This window comes from Sander vitreus, chromosome 5 (genome assembly GCF_031162955.1).
Source record: "Sander vitreus isolate 19-12246 chromosome 5, sanVit1, whole genome shotgun sequence".
NCBI classification, from domain to species: Eukaryota; Metazoa; Chordata; class Actinopteri; order Perciformes; family Percidae; genus Sander; species Sander vitreus.
Window position 1 is genome coordinate 30603084 of NC_135859.1, and position 22132 is coordinate 30625215.

The 22132-nt window shown below is 40.8% G+C and overlaps 1 protein-coding gene across 1 annotated transcript in view; it reads left to right on the forward strand.

Annotated features, from left to right (window-relative positions):
• Positions 1 to 22132, forward strand: part of antxr2a (ANTXR cell adhesion molecule 2a) — an 83802-nt gene that overhangs the window by 41645 nt on the left and 20025 nt on the right. The window lies entirely within an intron of this gene.

Consider the following 22132-nt stretch of genomic DNA (forward strand, 5'->3'; position numbering starts at 1 on the left):
CAGACACACTGAAACCTGATACCTTGCAGGCGGTTAGGACAGCCCGCTGCTCACAAACCGCCACCAAGTCAGAGTTAACCAGATGTTTTGAAATGTTCTTAGCTTTTTTACAGCAGCAGTTGATCCAACAAACCACAGCACAGGGTGTAAAACACTGAGCTGTATCTCAAAATGAATAACATACATTAGAATCAGTTTGCAGAAGGTGGAGCATTTAGTTTTCGTTTTTTGTAACCAGATTTCAGGCCCAGAAACTGATTTTCATGGATCTCTTTTTATGTAGTCACTCCTACACACTTTTGTACAGTAGTTTGTAAATGAAATGAAGTATTGAATAAGCTGTACAGGAAAAAAATGACTCATCTGCACACACATACCTACTGTATAAACGTAATCCCTGATGTCTTTTATCCACTTTGGTGGGCACTTCCTCTTCACACAGTGGTCTGAGAAGAGTTTTTTAATGGTTCATAGAATGATGTCAGACTGAAAAAGTCTCAAGTGGAATAACGTTTACTGCTCTGTAGAACATGGAAAAAACTGAGCCGGTCGGCCAGCTGCGAGCCTGCCAGTTGCTACCCAGTGCTCTTTAGAAAAACTCAGAATGCCAGAAGATGCACTCTAAAAAGTAAACATGAACAAATGCTAGGTCAAAAGATGTCCAGATATCATGGTTAAATCTGAGCAAAATTCAGTTGAAATGCTAGTTTTTAGACATGTATGATTTTTTTTAAACTTGTATAGTCAGTGGCCATATTCCAACATGTAGTTGGGACCTGCTACATACAGTATAGTGCATATAATAACTGAAATGCTGTCAACAGCAGTTATATGTAACCTAGACCTTTTAGAAAACTTCAACTTTTTAACCAAAGCCACGTTAACCACGTTTAAACTTGGCTAGGAGTCACCTAGACATCTCTTGACCTACTAATCACATACTCAATGCTTTCTTTGCTAGTCTCAAGTAATGCCAGTGCAGGCCAGTCGTAAGTGTCTGTCTCAAAAGCGTTTTGTCTTTTTTGTGTGCTCCTTGTAAAGGCAAAAAGGACACAAGTATGATGTGAGTTGGCTTCACTGCCATGATAAATTGTTAACAAATGGGCTGGAGCCGTTTGTGTTGTGTCTTGAGGACAAGGTTTGACCAGACCTGCATATTTTCCTGCAGTATGCTTGTTGGAAAGACGTGTTGAAATGACAACGAATCCTCTGCCCAATATATAATAATCCAACTGAGTTTGACTTTTAAGCATAAAAAGGGCAGAATGTGGAAACATCATGGCTGCAGCTCCCACAGTGTAAAAGATGATGGATGTTCCCACACAAGAGGTCAGCTCATTCGCTCCGAGCAAACTGTTTGGGAGTGAAGCCCACTGGTGAGTAAACACAGTTATGTCGAAGTACTCAGGAGCGAAGGACACATGGAAGAAAAGCTGTCAGTGCAGTCCTCGGCACCGCTGGCTCACTGCATTCACATGCCGATCACTGCGCCAAACTCCACTTTTAAGTCTTTGATTAAGACTGTACACAGCAGACATGGCCAATCAAACAGGAGGCCACGGTGCTTGTGTGTGTTTGAAGTTACATCCTAACGGAGCAGTAGACGACTGAATATTGGTAAAAATTAAAATGTTTTTTGTTTTTTTTAAGTGAGTCATGATGTTTTTTAATTAATTTCAACACAGTATTTCCAGCAAGACAATAACCAACGTCTTGTCTTCTTAGAGAGCTGATGGTGAGTTAGTAGCCTGGTATTAATGAGACATGCGTGTGATATTGGGCTGAACAGATAAACTTGACTTGATCAAAGTGAGAGGAGTCTGGACTTTCTGCTGGGAGGTTAGGTGTAGATGGCAGAGTGGGCAGCGGTGACGTGTATGAGGGAGAGGAGCAGCGGAGGAAGGGGAGGGGAGGAAGGGCAGTGGTCTTTGATGGCAGACAGGAAACCACGAGGGTCATGAATTTTTCAGCGGCTGCATCCGCGGGGTTACAAGGACTCGTACAGGTGTAAGGAAGCAGGTTGTCACAGACATCTGTTCAGCACGGGGACCCGGTGTCCATACTACCCCCTCACCTCCCACTTTCCTTGCCGAGCTTCTATCCTCACCCCTCTTCCCTCCTTCAGCAGACTCCCTTCCTGACCCTCCCTCCCTCAGTGCTGCTGCCCGGAGCCAGACTGCTGGATTGTCAGCAGATGCAGAAGAGAGACAGAGACAGAAAATGAAAGTGAAACAGTTTTTTTTCTCTCTTTTTTTTTTCTGGTCTCACATTTAGCGCCCAAGGGCCTTCAACACCAAAGGTAGAATGGGGGTGGACACAGCTGCAGTGCCGAACTTGCCCCAGGCACAAATAAAGAGATCTAATGTGGTTTGACTGTGTTGTCGGTGAGACCAGGGAGCTGGGGAGGCACTTCAGAGCCAACTTAGCACAGCAACATCTGCCGCCAAGTTTTGCTGGGTATCGACTGGGGGGGAGGGAGGGAGGGAGAGAGGGAGGGAGGGAGAGAGAGAGGGAGAGAGAGAGAGCGAGCTCAGGTTTGTTAAAGAGGTGGTGGTGTGCCTGCATGTGCGTTTTCAGTAATTCCCCCCCCCCCATACCTTCACACTTTAGGTATTGTTTTCTAAAAGCAGCTGTCAACAAAATGTCCAACCGAGGTGTGCTATGACGGATGCATCACCATACATTAAACCCTCCGTGTCCTCCTACAGAAGAAGACACACGCCAGAAACCGAGGACAGGCGTTGGAGTTCTTCTGAGTCCATGTGGATTTCCATTTGTTCCTCTTGCTCACATCTGTTCCTCACCAAGGGCACGTGTGGGCTGAGTATGCTGGTGTGTGGAGGTATTATCTGATGGACCTTGTACTGATTGCTAAACCATGTGTGTTGTTGAGTTTATGAAGTGAGTTAGTTAGACCATTCGCTGATGAGTTGGAGTTTCCCCATTGGCCGTTGCTCTTTCAAAATGAATCTGCACGACAGTGTTTCTGCTGGTAACGTCTTTGCCCCCAATATCATCATCTGATCCACTTTCTCAATACATATGCGGTTGTTGTTGTTGCTGCACAACATGTTTGTTACTCCACCTGCAAAGCCCAGAAAGCCTCATTTGTGTGTAGTGTGGGCGTAGTAAATGTGTGGTCGAGCGATAGAGAGAAAAAGTGATGTGGACTTTCTGAGCGCAGACAGGTGTTGGGGATCAGAGCAGAGAAAAAAAACAGCATTAAAGGTTGTCAAGTGGTAGTAATATGCAGTGTAGGTTATTAGTTCACTACAGCGGAATATTCCTGTAACAATTTGGCCACAATTGGCACATATACACGATCCAGCCATATACTAGTTTTTGACTGAGGACTCGTAAGATGGGCAAGATTTCCCCCCCTAAAACGCATTTTAAAAACTGTACAGGTGAATAACACGTGAGGCTGTAAACTACAGTCGGAGAGGCAGCTTGCTTCCCACCTCTCTGTGTCTCTTCTTCCGCCGCTCTTCCCTCAGCTGGTTTATCTTTCCTTCTCCCTGCCAGCGCTCGGTGTCCCGGCTGTGACAGCATCTTAATTTAACGGCTGTCGGTGCTGTGGGAGTGTTTTAATTAAGTGACTGTAAGCAGAGGGACTCCACGGACCTGCTCTGGAAGAATCCCGTCAGATGGAGGGAGGAGAGATAAAAGGATGGATGTAAAAGGGAGGTGTAAGAAAAAAAACGGGGGGGAAAACAAGGACAAGGCTGGCATAAGCCAAGGGCCACCGAGGCTAGAGGTGACAGTCTGCTTGCCTGGCACCGCACGGCATGGCATGGCATGGCATGGCATGGCAGAGCTGTCCTTGAAGGTCACAGTAATACAGCTCAGTGTCGTGCCTGCCGGTTCTCAGGGCTCAATTAGGGTGCTGCGAGGTGATTGCATGGAAATAGAGCCAAGTAAATCATTAGACGAAGATATTTGCTTTAAGTTTCAGTATTGGACTGGCATGAAGGTGCTACATGTAGCATTTTAACATCAGTAAGTCATCAGCATTTACCACATTAATTTTGAGACATGAGTATAATTACTGTAAACAAACAAGCCCGTGTCTGAGAGGATAGGCAGCCACTCTTTAGCCTCTTCACTGCATTTGTACATTGTGAGCCACGGGTCACATTTTGCGGGAAATGTACCACCAGCGCAAATGGAGCTCAAGTTTCTATCAGAGTTTCTCTCAATGGCAGATGGTAGAGGAGTGAACAGCTGATGGGGAAAAATCTCATTTACAATTAAAGGCACAGTGGCCCAATGGTTAGCACTGTGGCCTCACAGCAAGAAGGTACCAGGTTTGAACCCTGGTCGTCCTGGGCCTTTTAGTGTGGAGTTTGCATGTTTCCCCCATGTCTGTGTGGGTTTTCTCTCCTGGTGCTCCTGTTTCCCCCACCACTAAAAACATGTTCCCCTCCCTCTCTGTGTGGTGAGCGCCTGGCGTCGTAAGACTGCCGTGCATTTCCCAGGTGGGTGCTACACAATGGTGGTGGTAGAGAGTAGCCCCCCCTTCCCCCCTTGAAGCGCTTTGAGTGTCTATGATTAAGCTCTATATACATGTAATGAATTATTCATTATTAATGTGTTTGTCTTCAGAAAAAAAAAAATGTGATCAAAACATCATCTTTGTAACAAGAACTGAGGAGGATGCAGACTTTTGGAGCAATGCCACTGATTTTGTTCCTTCTAAACAAGTGTACTTAACATTATTTCTACCATGATTCTAAAGCAAGGCATCGATTTAGATTGATATCCTTACTTCTACATTCTAGTCTTCCAACTGACTTGAGATTTTTAATCCATCACTGACAAAAGTGAAAAATAATTTGTGTATCTGCCTCGTTATTGCTACGTAACTTAAAGCTCCAATGTGTAGGAATTTCTCCCATCTAGCGTTGAGATCATATATCGCAATCAACTCTCTCGCGCCATGCAGTTCAAAGTATTACAGCTACGGTAGTCTTCACTCTTTTTTTCTGATGACGCCGGCCTCTTGCTCTTTTCAGTATCCTTTTTCTTTTTCTGGGCGAAGAAGAAGACTCCTGTTCCTGAAATTTGGATTTTGAATACGTGTGGTCCTCCATGTTTCCTTCTTCAAACTTGCCGGGGCCGGGAAGCTACGATACCCATTAGCAGCACCTGTGAGTTTATCATGTGACAGTGAAAACGCGAAAGGTGGAGCAGTATGTCCTGTATGTCCCTTACCGGCTAACGTATTTCAAGATGGCGCATGAATATGGAGCGTCTACCCCAGTTCATGCGAATGCAAATGTAAAATGTCAAGCCAAAAGGAATACTTGGAATTGATGGTGGTGGTAAATATTCATGAAATAGTCACAAAGTTTGTGAACGGTGAAGTTTTTCTTGGGTGCTTGTGCCTGGCCCCAGTGGCCTGAGTGGATTTGGGACCAATTCAAGTTGTCTCAGACTGCACCTTTTAACCTTTGTTTGTTGATATCACACAGGGCCATTGCAAGGTCTTCACAACTTCTGCTTTCTACTTCGTTGCTAGGCAACTGAACCACTTTGGAAATCTTGACACTGTGTGTCATATATCATAACTTCCTCTTGCTCCAACATGTTTTCATCAGACAAAGGCACTCCTGCAAAACAGTACACCTTACAACAGTGGTTCCCAACCTGGGGTCCGGCAAAGATCACAGGGGGGGCGCAAGTCTTTATCTGATTTGAGGTTGAGGTAAAAAATAAAATATTTGCACGTTAAACAAATTATGATAGTACACTACAATATATAATGTATACAAAAGTCTGTATAAAAACTATATTTTTGTTCTGGCTTAAAATTGTAGGCAGGCTACTTAGTAGGCCAAACCTCCGGGACCTCTTAACCTGGGACCCTTGCTGTCATCAGGTCAGCTGCTAGCTGCTATCATCCTCGTTTCTCCTGCCGCCACGGCATCACTGTTTCATGAATGAAACATGGCGGAGAAACGTAAAAGTGCTGATAAGTCCTCTGTATCAAAAAAGAAAGTAAGGCTCTATCTCGAGAGTTACCTCCACTTCGGTTGAGGGGGGGTCTCAGCTTTTCTTAGACATAAGTAGGGGGGGCGCCAAGGAAAAAAGGCTGGGAACCACTGCCTTACATTTATATTTTGACAAGCAAAATCATATGCCATGTAATTTTTATATATATATATATATATATATATATATATATATATATATATATATATATATATATATATATATATATATATAATGGATAGACGAAGATATAAATTCTAGATGAATGGGTTTTTGGAAGGCAACATGTCAGCCATTTAAAGAGCAAAGTATCCATGATCTGTTGCCATACTGTACAAACATACTGGATGATTAATATCACCAGTAGCAGAGTAGCTAAACCCAACTCACTAGACCACTGAATCAGATTTAGATACATATTTAAATATTGGACTACAGCCATGCCATAGGCTCAGCAGTAAACTACCATACTGGTTGTACTGGTGTATCAGTATGTACTAAGCAGGCTGGTCACATGGAAATGATCCAAGAGAGGAAATGGCTGCCTCACAGGACATTAGGCAGACTGATTATTGCATGAGAGATAAACAATGACCTAGTTAGATAATGCAAGAGGTGAAATATCTGTGATGGCCACAGAACAGTGAGAATGGTTGTAGGTTGTGCTCAATATTGGAATTAATTTAACTGACTTGTTTATTCAGTCTTATACATAAGGGAAGTATTTAGCAGCTTCTTTCTTTGCATCTTTTATCACTTGATCTACAGTATGTAAAGCAGAGCAAACATTTGTTCAAAATTGTTTAAAAAAACGTAAACTGATGCACACATACTCATCCTTTCACGCTTCCTCTTGTCGCATAACAATGCCACACTGAGTATGGTGAGAACATCTTTCTTGAAACTAATAAAAGCCGTCAAACTGTATTGTTCAGTGTTAAGAAGAGCCAAAATATGACACACTCTTGAAGGTTTTCGGTATTACAGAAGGCCCACGTTTTGCTCTTTCCACAGCCGTTGAAAGGAATATTTTGGAACCTAAACATCTGATTAGACAATATGCTAATGTGGTACTAATATATGCCTAAAGAAAGAGTTGACAGCAGCACTAATGAAGAATAAACACAGGGTGATGCATGCAGGAGGACTTCTACATGTCATCAGTCAGGATGCTTAGCATCTCAAAGATAAATACTTCGTTGAAAGAAATGTAACACTTAATTTCACAATAAAAGGCTTTAATCGAAAGTAAACAACCTGGCAAATGACATTAAGGTGAAACGAACCCCTAGATCAGAGAGCATGAGATTTCTTAATTGACAGGGTTAATTGGAATAAAACCATAGCGTCGCCAATAATGAAGCGTTGGTTGAAGAGATGAGGCTTCATTGGAAAAGACTGAAGTTGGCTCTGCAAAACAAAGCTCAAAATAACAATCAGACGTTACTCGTGCTTGACATTTAACCCCATCATCACATTTATCTCTCCATGCTGAGAGGGGGGGAGGAATTTATTTAGTTTTTTATTATTTTTTCCTTCTTTGTTGCACTGCATATGTGTTGTGTGGGTTTTTACTCGAGAGGGAGTTGGACAACAGGGTTAATAGCTTGTTACCGCTGTAAAATCTATCAATTCAGTGCAGGGGTTTGTCACTTTTTAGCCAAGAAATATAATTTCAGTTAAATAGTGTTTTCAAATTCCCCCTGGATTTTCTAAGGATGTTGAAGTTTCTAGCTGCTGCTTAGTCTTATTGGTCCTAGTGGCTCATTGCTAATTCAAGCATCCCGGTTATTCAATCTTTTCAAACAAATGTCCACCGCTAATAATATAACATACATATAACATCAGTTTGGATAGTTTAGCACTTTAAAATACCAATTCTGTGCATTTAGAACCATGGATATACTGTACAACCTTTCATGTTCAGGCATTCTTCAGATACATTCAGTGTAAAAATGTCAAATAAAAACAATTTCTTTAAAAGAAACACAGCATTAACAATCTAAAATGGACCTCCACCCAGGCTACAAGTCATCAATGCCACATTTTCTTAAATAAGAAACTATTTTTGTCTCGGTTTCTTGTTAAACATTGTTCAAGCCATGTGATGCATTTTCTACAGCCAGCTTGTAAAATAAAGTGCACTGCAAAACAAAGTTTTCCTTACTAATTTAGCCTACAGTATTTTTGATATGACAATCTAATTGTTCTTAACCACTACCAGTAAGGTGAGATTATCTCCCCTAAAAATAAAAAAAAATAAAACGTTAACAGTAGGTGTCATTTTCTTGATACTACAATGTAGTGCAGTGATCTGCTTTATGTTGCAGTTATCTGTGTCCTTGGAGCTGTTTTTACATTATCTAGCACGTAGAGCAGCAGCAACAGCAGCAGTTGTGGTGGCGGTGGGCTGTGCGGGGGAAGTGGTGAGCCCTGGGCCTCATTAGTCCTATCAGTGGACGGCCTTGTTAGCCCTAACAAGTAGCCAGCTGACAGCTCCATTCAGCCGCCGCTCCCCCACAAGAGAAGTGACAGCTTTAACTATTGCGGAGAGCACCGCCGATTTATGGGCCGCGCCCGTGCTCTCTTAACCAGATTAGTTCTTTTTACATTAACCGAGGAAAAGTAGGGCAGATGTCTGTATGACTGGTTGTAAATTTGATAATGACCGCCATGTTAATCCCCCCGTCTCCCCTCCATCCTCCCCTCCTCATCCATGCCCCCGCACGGCAAGTCCAGGCGTGTGTGTGTGTGTGTGTGTGTGTGTGTGTGTGTGTGTGAGACCAGGAAAAAGGAAGCTAATTGTTGTTGGTGGTGGCTGGTTGGAGCAGTAAACTGAAAAGTAACCTAATGTGGGGAAAAAGAGAAAAATGATTAGTGAGATATCACGACCAAATCCCTTCTAGATATTCCTAGATCCCTCAGAATCTAAGGCTTCACTTAAAAACGACCATTTGAAACACTTTCATTTCAGAATGCATTCAAATGTAGTCCACAAATTGTTAACACTCCATTTTAATTAGTTATTTTTTTATGAGCAGCTAGAGTTTTACTGAAAATGTCATTGAACTATGAAGTATGTTACTCAAAGATCTTCCAACTTTTTTGTATACATTGAACACACACACACACACACACACACACAGGCACATATTTTACAGCCCAGACATAACATGTCCGTCGTCATTAAATAGATACAAATATGACAAAACAGATTATTTTATTTCCAAGGTTTTACGTTGTTTTTAAAAATGATTATTATATAACTGAATTTACAACAAAAAAACAACAACAACAAAGCAAATAATGTTTTGCGAGCAACATGTCACCCAAAAAACAAAATAAGTCACAACAAGCTGTTCGTTGGATATTTTAATATCCTTCCCGATTTAATGCAATTTATGTGCATGTGAAGATTCTTACTCTGATCTCTCCTCGGTCAGTTTTGGATTAGCTCTTGTTTTTCTCTTTCCTCTAAATCTCAGTCTGCAGTGAAATCCACTTTGAACACAGCTTTATTCCCTTTCCTACAAAAGTATTTTGCGAGTCAATCAAGTATTTTCCAGTGTTGTTGTTTCCTTGGTGTTGTTAACCCTGTGTTGGAGGACTCCCCTTTTCCTCTCCATTAACTGATCGGTGTTGTTGTATTTGGGTGGCCGGGGCTGGTACCTGCACCCAGTACCCCGCCTTCCCTTTTGCCCCCTCTGCCTGATACGATCTAAACTGATGTCCTGCCGGTGCCTTTTTTCCCAGAACCCCTCAGACTGGTTGGAGCGGTGGCGGTGGCGCCGTGTGCCGAGCCTTTTCTTCATCACCTATTAAAATCAAAGCCTCGTCGTTTGGCGAGGACCGCTGGGATCTTGGCTTTAATTAAATTACATTATTGTTAACGTCAGCTTTGCCGAGGCCGGCTCTGTCGCGTGCACTTTGCCCTCCTCCTACCCGGCTCACCTCCTGACAGACATATAGAGGAGGGAGGAGGAGGAGGAGGAGGAGGAGGAGGAGGAGGGGGGGCTGAGGATCACACATACATGCAGTAATGTATTCCAATGCCCCCCCCTCCTCCCCTCCCATCGATTTGAATTTTTAAAAAGATGGAAGCAGGGAGTCATGTTATGCAGCGAATATGTTCACAGTGAATATTCAATTAGCCTACTTTGTATTTTGTGTACGTGAATGTAACGATGTGACGGTGGCGGCTAATATGTAGTGAAGGGCCCTCGGATGAAGCTACATGTAACATGGTCCGCTTTAAAATGTGTGCATTTGATCACAGACGTGCATTATGAATAATGTGAACCTCAGATTGTAATTCTCATACTGAATGAACAACATGACTGTTTCCATTTATTTATTTTTTTGTACTTTAATCCTCAAGCTTTACCATTATTGATAATGTTAGAAATAATGGTTAGATGTATTTCAATACATCTCTATAATTTTCTTATCTTTTCTTTTAAAAAATCTGGTTTCGTCTGCAAAACAGTCATGCAGGGTTATTATGAATATAATTATTCTTAAACTACGTAAACGTCTCCCCACCGAGCCCCTCTCCTCCACTGTGAACAGAGCAGTGAAATGTCACTAACGTGGCTCTATTCGTTGGTTTGCAGGCCTGAGTCTGTCCCTCTCTCTGCTGTCGTCCTGTTGCTCCTCTAAAGCTGGTGGATGATAAAACTCTTACATGTCACTCGCTTTCTAGTCTCTCATTGCCAGACCTTCCTACACAGCGCTGCGGTCTGGCTAGTCCACACCGCATTCTGGGATGGGAGAAAAACGTGCTCTGGTTTATTGGCATTTCCTTAAACCAATCACAATTGCCGGACAGAGCCACAGTTCCTCTGCAAAATAGCTTCGGGAAGGAACTTGTTTTGGTGGAAAGTGTATGTTCAAAGGTTGTTTTAGTTGTGCAACAGAATACTCAGATTGGACAGATAGTCTAGCTAGCTGTCTGGATTTACCCTGCAGAGATCTGAGGAGCAGTTCACCATAGTCCTCATAAATCCACCCAAGTTTAGAATTCCAACACAAAGAAAGTGGAAGGTGACGGACATCCGGCCTAAAAAGAGGGACGTCCGGCGGAATTTCCGGAAGTGGAACGTCATTGATATAGACAAGTTGCTTTCTGAAAGGCGAATCTATCTCTGAACAATCAGAGCTTAATATTGCAGAGGACCTGATCTGTATAGCTGACTTCTGCATTACAATATTCATTTGAATATTTTAGTCATATTGATATATCACAGTACTGCAAATGAATGCCAAATGAAACAATAATCGGATTGATGTAATTAATGCTGTAGGTCTCCACTATTTTTGCTAAATACACAATGTGTAAAATGAAAAGGCTGGAGTTTCCAACCTCAACAGGTACCACACTTAAGGCACAAGGACCAGACACAAGTACTCTAAAGGTGCTTCCATGAACCAAATGTCTAAATGTTTGCCAATATCTGATTGGTAGCTGAGATGATAAGCCAGCTATATCTTTAAGAATCTTGTGATCGATTTAGTTAGCAGATGTCAGCCTGTGCAATAACCACACCCATTAAATTGTCCTTTTTCATGAATATTTACCACCACCATCAATTCCAAGTATTCCTTTTGGCTTGAAATTTTACATTTGCATTCGCATGAACTGGGGTAGACGCTCCATATTCATGCGCCATCTTGAAATACGTTAGCCGGTAAGGGACATACAGGACATACTGCTCCACCTTTCGCGTTTTCACTGTCACATGATAAACTCACAGGTGCTGCTAATGGGTATCGTAGCTTCCCGGCCCCGGCAAGTTTGAAGAAGGAAACATGTAGGACCACATGTATTCAAAATCCAAATTTCAGGAACAGGAGTCTTCTTCTTCGCCCAGAAAAAGAAAAAGGATATTGAAAAGAGCAAGAGACCGGCTTTTTGAAGCGTGAAGGCTACCGTAGCTGTAATACGTACTTTGAACTGCGTGGTTGCGAGAGAGTTGATTGCGATATATGATCTCAACGCTAGATGGGAGAAATTCCTACACATTGGAGCTTTAAGGCAAGTCATTAAGTACAAGTTCTTATTTACAATGGCAGCCTGACAAGTGGCAAAAACACTAAGAGGAAGGGAAGGGGGGCTAGAAAATGAAATACATTAGACATACAGAGTTTTAAAATGTCACTCACCCCGAGGTCTTTGCTCTTCAAAGCATCTTTTGGGAAATTTTTTTGGTCTTTACCCAAAGGTGACAAATGGATGTAAACTTTAAGTCGTAAGCAGTCATATTCTCAATACTCAAGATCTTTTTCTTGTATGATGTTTCTACTGTTGAATCCTTAAAAGAGGAGTAACGACTTACTGTCACGCAACTGAAGTGACTGGTCATGGTTAAGACATGCGGTAACGAACACATTTGAAATCAGACAAACATTTTGACATCTATCTCGATAACGCTGAGCTGAGCTGATCATTGATGTGTTTCATGTTGTTTTTTTTTTAATAGGTCATTATTATTTTTTGTTACTGTTTTTGTCTTTAAACAGTAAAGCACCCCGAGATGCTAATTGCATCAGTTTGAATGGGCCTCCAGTGACCATTTAAGTGAATTAGCCGCATCCCCGTCAGCCGCTGTGAAAGGGTCACTCCTCGTCCAATTACTGGCTCCACCTCGTTAACTCCTTCAACGCCAGGGCTTTGCCATTTTTTGAACATGAGCTTAATTATGCTAATGAGCTTAAGCATGCAAATGGCCCGAACTCTTTCATCCTAAACTGTAGGCTCAACAGCTATTTAAAGACGTTTTAATTCCTATTTGACACTGATTAATTTTGTGTTAAGTGACCTCAGCTAAGAAGGAAAAAAGCCTCAGAGATTTCCTTGCTTCCTGGTTTTATCTCTCGACACGTGATTGGTAATTATATGTATGTTATACAAAAGTCTTTGTAATGTCGTGTGGTTGAAAGGATCTGTGGTCAAAATCAGTTAAAAACACATCAGCAGCTCTGCGGTCACACCATAAACGGTGGATTTTATTTCCTGAAAATAATCTCTGTGCGACTCTTCACTCTGTGCTGTGATTTATACAGATGTCTTCTTTAAGGATGCTGCTGAATGCTTTTTTTCCCCCTGTCATTCCGGGGGTTGAATTCTTCATACATTCTCACAACTGGTGCCTGAGTATCCCATGAATAAATTACATTGTTTCATAATTGATTGAGAGAAAAGATGCAGATGTGACAATAGTTGGCAAAACGGCCCAGCGGCTAATTGAAAACATTCTTGAAGGGGTTCCAGATGTAGTTGTCCTTTCTTTTTTTCCTGTCCCACCTCATGAAATAACCCTTAATACGGTTATTTTTTTTAGACTTTTCCTACAGAAGTATTCGACTTGATAAAACTTTGATTCACTCGTCTCTCCGTCTCATTTGTCTCACCTCGTCCATGCACGCCGTACACCATCTTTGAAGAAGACGGCAATTTTACCGCCTATTTTATCAATATGTCATTTATCATTATAATAGATGTATCTGATGTTAATGACGATAGTTTATAAAACAGCTTATTAACCTTAATGACAGTGTGATCTTTTACAATTGATAGGTTGTCTCACCTTCAATTATACTGAGTAATGATGATACAGATTTAATTAATGCTTAAGTGCTGTAATGGCTTTTTTCATGACTGTATAGAGACTTGCCAGTGCAGCTTCACTGGCGGCTTCCTTTACTGTTTGTTGTTTATTTATATTTCTGTTTGTTTGGGCCACAATAGCAGATATTCACCCATAGGCTGTCTCAGGTTAGAGATGCACAGGGTACAAATAATATGAAATTCAGGCACAATACTGTTCAAGCAAATTAAACAATAACTCCTCTTAAAGCTGTGTTTGCTGATGAACTCCCAAAAAAGATGGAGCCGTCATAGAAGTGTGGTAACAAAACAAAAAGTATGGGTGTTCCTGAGTCGTCCCTTTGCTTCTCTGCGGTCCGTCTGTCTGTTTATCTGTGTCTAAGCGAATGCCTCGAAAGCGCCGTTCAATCCCACTGTTTGGGAGCACAGATGCACACTCAGTCCTGTGTTCTCTGCAGTCTTAATAGTGTTAACCCGTCAGCTGTCCCCAAACTGAGGACACAAGCGTCTCCAGTGTTTTCGCCGCTAAGCCGGATTTTCACTCTTTCCCTGCGAGCAAGTAGCCAACAGAACGTCCACTCGCTTCTGCTCGTCTTCCATCCTCCTCCTTTCTTTTCTCTCTCTCTCTCTCTCTGTATTTCCTGCTGACGGCTGCTGTCTTTGACAAAAGCAACTCCAGATGTGATTTTGTTTTATGTGTTTTTGTGTGTATGTATTGTTCTCAGGCTCTGTTAGCCAGAGCAAGGAAGAACATCATATTAGAAGCCTTTCTTTAATTGAACGTAATGCTTTAAAACACCCTCTGGTTTCGACCTTACATGGTTTAATCACCAATTCTTTCAACTTCAAGAGCACCTTAAGGTTCCTGGACTGCATTTGGAACCGATCAAGCACCTGGTGTCAGCATTGTTTTGTGTGTTTGGAGGACATTTTTTGGATTTTAAATGTTAAGGTGTTTCAGATTTATGCATTTGTGGAACATTTGCAGCTGACATGAATATGGCTGGCTATTAAACCTCAATACTTTGTTGGTACAGACTCAAATTTGCCTGTTGTACCAAGTGAAAACATTTGGCATGTACAGTAATATCTGATCAGAGCCGTAATCTTGTTAGAATATTCAAACTTTGAATGGTTCCTGATTTGGATCAAAATGTTGGCTAAGTTCTTGTATGATTGCTTGTGTTTAGACACCATTAAACATGTTAGAACTGTGGCTTCTTATGTTAAATGAAAAATAAAAAGGATTCTTTAAATCATTCATATTTAATAAGTAAGGTATATTAAAAAGTACAGTTTTGTGCCCTAATTGAGGTACTGTATAGGCACAGCATTTTAAATTATATGTAGCCAAATATCCTACCTTTTTTAAGTTATTTTGAGTGTTTCTTTCTTCGTCACAATATTATTTATGTGTATACTTTTCTCTCAAATGCTTGAGAATTATGAATACTGTGATGAAACTTTGCTACACACAAAATTCTTTCTTACTTACTTTCTCTCGTCTCCTTTTATCACACACTTTCACAACTTCCAGTCTCGTGTCTTCGCCCTCGTCCCCCTCCTCTTTCTGCCTACCCCACTCTCTCTTTCTCCTCCACTGTACATCTTTTCCTTCCATCCCTCTCACCGCCTTTGTCTGCTGCCTTGGCGTCTGACTTTGTCCTCCTCCTGCGTCTTTAACACTCCCTCTCCGTCTCCATCCCTCTCTGTCCATTCACATTGGGACGAGGGGCACTGGGCGCCTGTGACAGTGCTCCTAATTAAGACGTAAAACTGTGGGCAGCAGGTTTCTGAAGGTTACACTGTCTATACCACAGGAAGTGATAAAGAATGGAGTCACTGATGACATGTGACGTTTTCACCGGGGATGATGCAAACCGCTGCTAATGAAGCCGGGGCTATGGAGGAGAAAGTGAAGGGGACAGGGGGCCTCTGTGTGTGTGTGTGTGTGTGTGTGTGTGTGTGCGTGCGTGTGTGTGTGTGCAGGTTTTGCTCCAGAGGCCTTTGGGATTTCAAGGCAGAATATTTGAGTCAATTAGACAGATCGAGTTGCTGCCCTGCACTTAGACTGATATATCCATTTTCTCATACAGTATATCTGATAGTCCTGCTGTCTACTGTTCTTATGATGTAAGATCATTCTTATGGCTGGGTGATAATTCACAATTAACGGACTTTCACTGGGATCATATGATGATGTGATCATATTTTACAAAATTCCGTTTTTCAAGTTCATGATTCCAAGTACATTTGTCAAATAGTTATCAAAGTGCACACAGAGTTAATTTACCCTGTGTGTGTGTGTGTGTGTTTATATATATATATATATATATATATGTATATATATATATATATATATATATATATATATATATATATATATATATATATGTATATATATATATATATATATATATATATATATATATATATATATGTAGTATGTATGATATATATATATATGTATATATATATATATATATATATATATATATATATATATATATATATATATATATATATATATGTATATATATATATATATATATGTATATATATATATGTGTGTGTATGTATATATATGTGTGTGTATGTATATATATGTGTGTGTATGTATATATATATATATATATATATATATATATATATATGTATGTGTATGTATGTATGTATGTATGTATGTATATATATGTATGTATATATGTATGTATATATATGTATATATATATATATATATATATATGTATATAGTATATATATATATATATATATATATGTGTATATATATATATATATATAGTGATAAGTATATGATAGTGGAAACATAGCATTTACAATATTGTGATAGAGCTGGGTAAGTTGTATGTAAATGCTTGGTCAGAATCTTGTTTACTAATTCTTTAAACTGATATTTCCTGATATAAATTATGGAAACTTAAACTAACTTTCAGATACATTTAGGTATGTTTCTTCATTTAACACAGATTTATTTTTGTTTTAAATGAAAAAACACATTTAGATCTGACAAAGAGCCAAAATGTTTGCCCATTTAAATGCATAAATATGTGGTTTGGAGTCAGCGTGCAAGCCTTGCACATGTAATACATATAAGACTATAAGGGCACTTGTAGTGCACAGACCTCCGCCAACGCCATGCTCTATCTTGCAATATTAATGAAAGTGAAAAATAAGTTGTGTATCTGGCCCGTGATTCGGATCCGCTCCAAAATTTATTATGTTCTTCCTTCTACCAAGTTTCATGGAAAGTGGGCCAGGAGTTTTTCCGTAATCCTGCTGACAGATCAACAAACCGAACCAAAACATAACCTCTGTGACAGAGGTAATGGAAAAAAAAAAACGTGAAGTGTAAGTTCTATAAATATGTGTTACTGTAGGTTTCTTTTCCAAACCCTTTTACTAAACTTCCTTTTTTCAAGAAAACAGTCAAGAGTTCTTATAAGTCTATCGAGCTGTACACAAGCACTCGTATAAGAAATATATAATTCAAGAATAAGTAAAGAAGATCTGACAAAGTATTTAATGCCAGCTTACTGTGCATGGTTTTTTGATACTTGGGGGTATTGAGGTTCCATCCCTAAAAAGTTTAAAAGTATTTTGCTATGTACTATTGAGACTGGAACTCACGTATTGTATTTTAATATCAATGACCTATTGTGGCATGCAAAGATATTGAAAATTGCCACAAATACTGGCTAGGAGAATGTTTGAATCATCTGTCAAAAATGTATTAAGTTCTACTTTGAGCAGAGACAGCTCAACCTGTACAGCTATTAGACTACATTGCAAGAATAGCTGTGGATCTGGAAAGTTCACTATGTCGATATACACACAACATACTGTGAGGTTATAACATTTTGTCAGAGTGGTTCAGTTTCGTCTTGCAAAGAACAAAACAATGCTTAGATTGAAGACACACCTGTTGCCATTCTGTATTATACTCTAGAAATTGATTTGAATGATTAAGTCAGCCAGAAAATCGCGTGTGCTTTACCCCTTCAGGAAAACTGTTAAGTCACAATTAAGTTGTTTCCCAAAACACTGAGTTTCAGATGCTACATTGTTGTCATTTACCATTTGTATGTAGTCTAGTCTGCTGGCTTACGATTAAGGCCTAAGCATCTGCAGTGAATGTATGAAACCTGCACGTTGTAGAATGTAAAAGCTGAAGCGCAAGTCAGGCTGCATTTTCCAACAGCAGCGTCAAAGAGAAAGTGAACTGAAAAGTGAATGCATAAAACATGACAGCTGGCGTTTTCCGAAATAATCTTGACACACTGTGTTGAAAAGCGCATAATAAAGGACTAGAGGATGAGGCGTTGCTGATTAGCATGCATGTCATCCTAACAGTACAGCTTGACTCCCCAAAAAACTTGGAAACTTGCAATAAAATGCTCTCGGCCAGTTAATGTAACATCATATGTGGGTCCTCCTGGTGAAATATCCTCTGAGACTTGCATTGTGCACATAGTAATGAATTGCATTGCCACCAACGTCGCCATTAGGAAAACAGCAGTTATATTAGCCTTTTTAATGCCTTGAAGTAGAGAACGGAGCCGCTCCACACTGTTGAATAATTACACTTAGTACTGAGTGTTTTAGATTAGGCTTCAGGCAACAGGGAATGTCTGTAGTTCCCAACATATGCAAATAAATTAACATAATGCAGATCGCACTCAGATTTGTGCTCATGGTAGCAGTAGAAGTTGAAACGAGTGTTGACCCACTGCAGAGCTTGAAAACCTGCTGAATTAAACAGTGCAATCAGTGTTTCTGCAAGGCTTGAAATCATGAAAAGAACAGTAACAGAAACGTCTTTTGCACATGTGGAAGTTGACATTTGGAAATTATGAGTTGCTAAGGATACTAGCTTGTGATATATTTCAGTATAAATAGTGTTCTATATCAGGGATGGGCAACATTGATGCTGGAGGGGGCCACAAAAAATGTTATCCTCACAACCTGAGGGCAAAATAGTAGCTGTGCACTTCCACCACGATACTGTAACAGCAGCTTAGAGCAAAAATGGAAACTCTGTAAATGTAAAATCTATATATATTATTTTTTGCTCTAAGTTGTTGTAATGCTAAACTTTCCCACTGGGATAAATAAAGCATATCTATCTCTTGGCCTAAATGTTGGCATATACTTAAAAAAAAAAAAAATGTATAATGTAATTTGACCCATAGTTCTCTTAAAAGGCTTTTCTTTTTTTTCCCACGGAAGACCAGGGCTTCAACTTTTTTTGTATTGATTGATTAATTTGTGCATTCAGCAAATGTTAGGTATTTCTGCTTGATAAATGATCAGATTTATTAAAATGATTATGAAAATAGGTGTTGATTGATTTACTGACAATTAAGTAATTATTTAGGTGATTAATTGTTATAGCACATTGCAGCAGATATAGCAGGAAAGGACTGCACTAGAAAAACATTTGATTTATTATTATTATTATTATTATATATGATATGATAATAGTATATGCTGCAAAAACTTGTAGACACCTAGCCTGGGAAAACCCTGACGAACTTCCGGCAAGGCAAGTCAGTCTGGCCAAGAGCCCATTCAAGCCCATTTTCAATTTTTCCAAATCGAGGCACCAATCACAACCGTTGAGGCGGGCTTTACACCAATCACAACCGGTGAGGCGGGCTTTACACCAATCACAACCGGTGAGGCGGGCTTTACACCAATCACAACCGGTGAGGCGGGCTTTACACCAATCACAACCGTTGAGGCGGGCTTTACACCAATCACAACCGGTGAGGCGGGCTTTACACCAATCACAACCGGTGAGGCGGGCTTTACGCGATGACGATAGCGCAGCAACGGCAAACAGCTTTTTGTTTACATTCAACATGACGGCCACCGAAGCGCAGCAACCTGTTGATTACGTCACCCGGATCGTTGGTCTGATTGGTTGAAGGACTATCCAGTTGCGCCCAGAGGCATTTGAGCGGCGTCCGTTGGTGACGCCCCTTTGGAAATGAGCTGCGAATAAACCTTGCCCAGACCCGCTCTCAGTTACAACTGAGAAGGGTCTTGTGTCAACCAGGCTAGGTGACACCTTAATGGAACATTGAAACCACACACGCCCAATTTGGCTGCACAATGAGACAAACTCTACAGCATCCCACTTTTCTTTACCAGGCTCTACTGAATGGTTGTAGGATAGGGGAACATCATTTTTTAAATATACAGTACAGTATAACAGTACAACAACTATAGCTGCATCCAAAACTTTGCCTCCTTTTGCTGGACTTAAACACACGTCTGCTCATGAAAGGCAGTCATTTGTTTATAGCAGAAAAAACGTTTGTCTGTTGATTCCACATTTTTAAAGAAAGGAAAAAGAAAATCAGACACGTTGGAAAGTGCGAACAGGCTAATTTGCGTATATTCTGAAGTAGTAGGTCAAGGCGAGAAAGGCTCCATCACCTGAGATATCACACGGTTGTTAGTTGATGTATTAGGTTGACACTTACCTGGAAAGGATCCGAGTGTGATTATTGACAGGAATACTTCTTCTCTCTCTAGTCATCCAGGATCACTGTGAGTGGAACATAAAAATATGAGTAAAGTATGGAGCTTTACACAAAGAGAAATAAACAAAAAGAGTTTGTACTTTCACAGAAAATGTAAATGTATACTTGTTTCTGCATATACAGTCCTAAACCTCAGATGACTTCTCATTTTGCAGGTGCGATGATTTACACAGTTCACTTCATAACTGTTTGTAGTTCCTGCATTTTTTTTCCACTCCTCTCTTTTTACATTCTGTGGATTCAGTGGAAATGCACTCAGAACATGCATTTACTCACACTTAACATTCCTGTTGCCATTCCTGTCCACTCTTCTTCCGATTTAGTTGAATTTCTTTCCCAATATAGGATTCAACCGTAGAACGTAAACACTGTCTGCAATACTTGTTCAGGAGAAGTTGGAGGCTAAAAGCATGCAGTTGATATTGCACAGTGGATACAGACACTACCGTTTTCTACCCATCGCTTCTAAGCTGGTAAATCTCACCCGCAAACATGACCGCAGTGCTGCAGCTCGACAATTCTCACGAGTTCATTGGTGTGAGCATCTGAGCCCAATGTGAACTCTAGCCCAAATGTGACACACTGGCTCTGGCCATATGCAAGCTTTTCACCCCTCCTCCCCCCACTGATACTGGTGTTGTGAGTACACAAGTCATGACTGTTGGCTGTGGCAACACTCTGACTCACATAACCCCTCACAAAAGATCTGGCCAAGCTCCTTCAGCCCAAGCTAAGCCAGGCCGTCTCTGCAAAAGACTCTAATTGATTTGATGGACTTGCGCGCTGTTCACACCCCTTCTCCAAACAAACAGTCCGCCCAAGATTAGTACAGTACCCGCCCTCCTCTCGCAAAGCAACACAGTGCGAGCGCCTGAGAGGGCTGCGTCAGCCTGCCAAACTCGTTAGGTTCACTGGTGGGCCTCAGGGAAGCTATGAGCATGCTGTGTGACAATTCATCGTACTGCAAGTCAAGGCTCCCACCCCCATTCTTCTAACTCCCAGGTCAACCAGAGTAGACTCAAGTTCACAGTCGTCGTTTCCACCATCGTAGCCTAGAGCGTTGACTAGGGACAGTTGTGAGAACTGCAGTGCAGCTTAAGAGGGTGGTCCCTTAAAAAAGCAGATGTATCTTATATCATCCGGGTTGATATAGATGGAGCACACTCCAAGACCTCCGCTAAATGTGTAGCACCCTGTGTCAGTCTTAAAGATACACTCCCTGATTTCTTTACTGTGCATAACTCAACACAGTTTTGTCTCAAAGCATTAACAGTGAGCTGGGAGGAAATTAAAGGATTTGGATGGGCTATTGGGTACTATACAAAAATAAAACATTAGGAAGTGTTGTTGGTCAAACTCGGAAGCAAACCAGCAACTGAGAGTCCATTTTGCATGACGTTTTTGCAATTAAAGCCCACAAGAATAACCATAAAGAGGAGGCAAATGAGTCAGAAATGTGACCATTTCCTTTTAAATGGTTGCAATTATTTTTTTCACCCAGAAACCAAAACTTAGAGGTATGTTTCTACAGTCAAAATGCCTGTGAATTTCCTGAGTTCCTGTAAAGGGGGAACACTCTTAGCACAATGGCAGGCGGTGAGGTGACGTCACAGCAGTCGGGCTGATTTGAGAAAGTCTCCATAAACTGAGAAGATGGGGAAATTAGTGTGTCCGGATAGTAGACATGCTGAGCAGGATACGAGAAGTTAAAGAGCCTCACTTGTGATAGAAGTAAGGAAATGGGGTTATTTAAGTCAAAATTAAAGAGCTTCAATCAATCAGGAGCTCTATGCAGAGTTTGCCTCTGTGTGTTGTCACAGCAGCTGCACATAGATAGATAATAGGTTTTCACCAGCAAAGCACTGAACAGCAGGCAAATTAAGCAACTAGCTGGTGAAGAAAGGGGATCATCTAGCAACTAAAGAGTCTCAGGAGTTGGAGACTAAAAGGAGAGTGAATGATG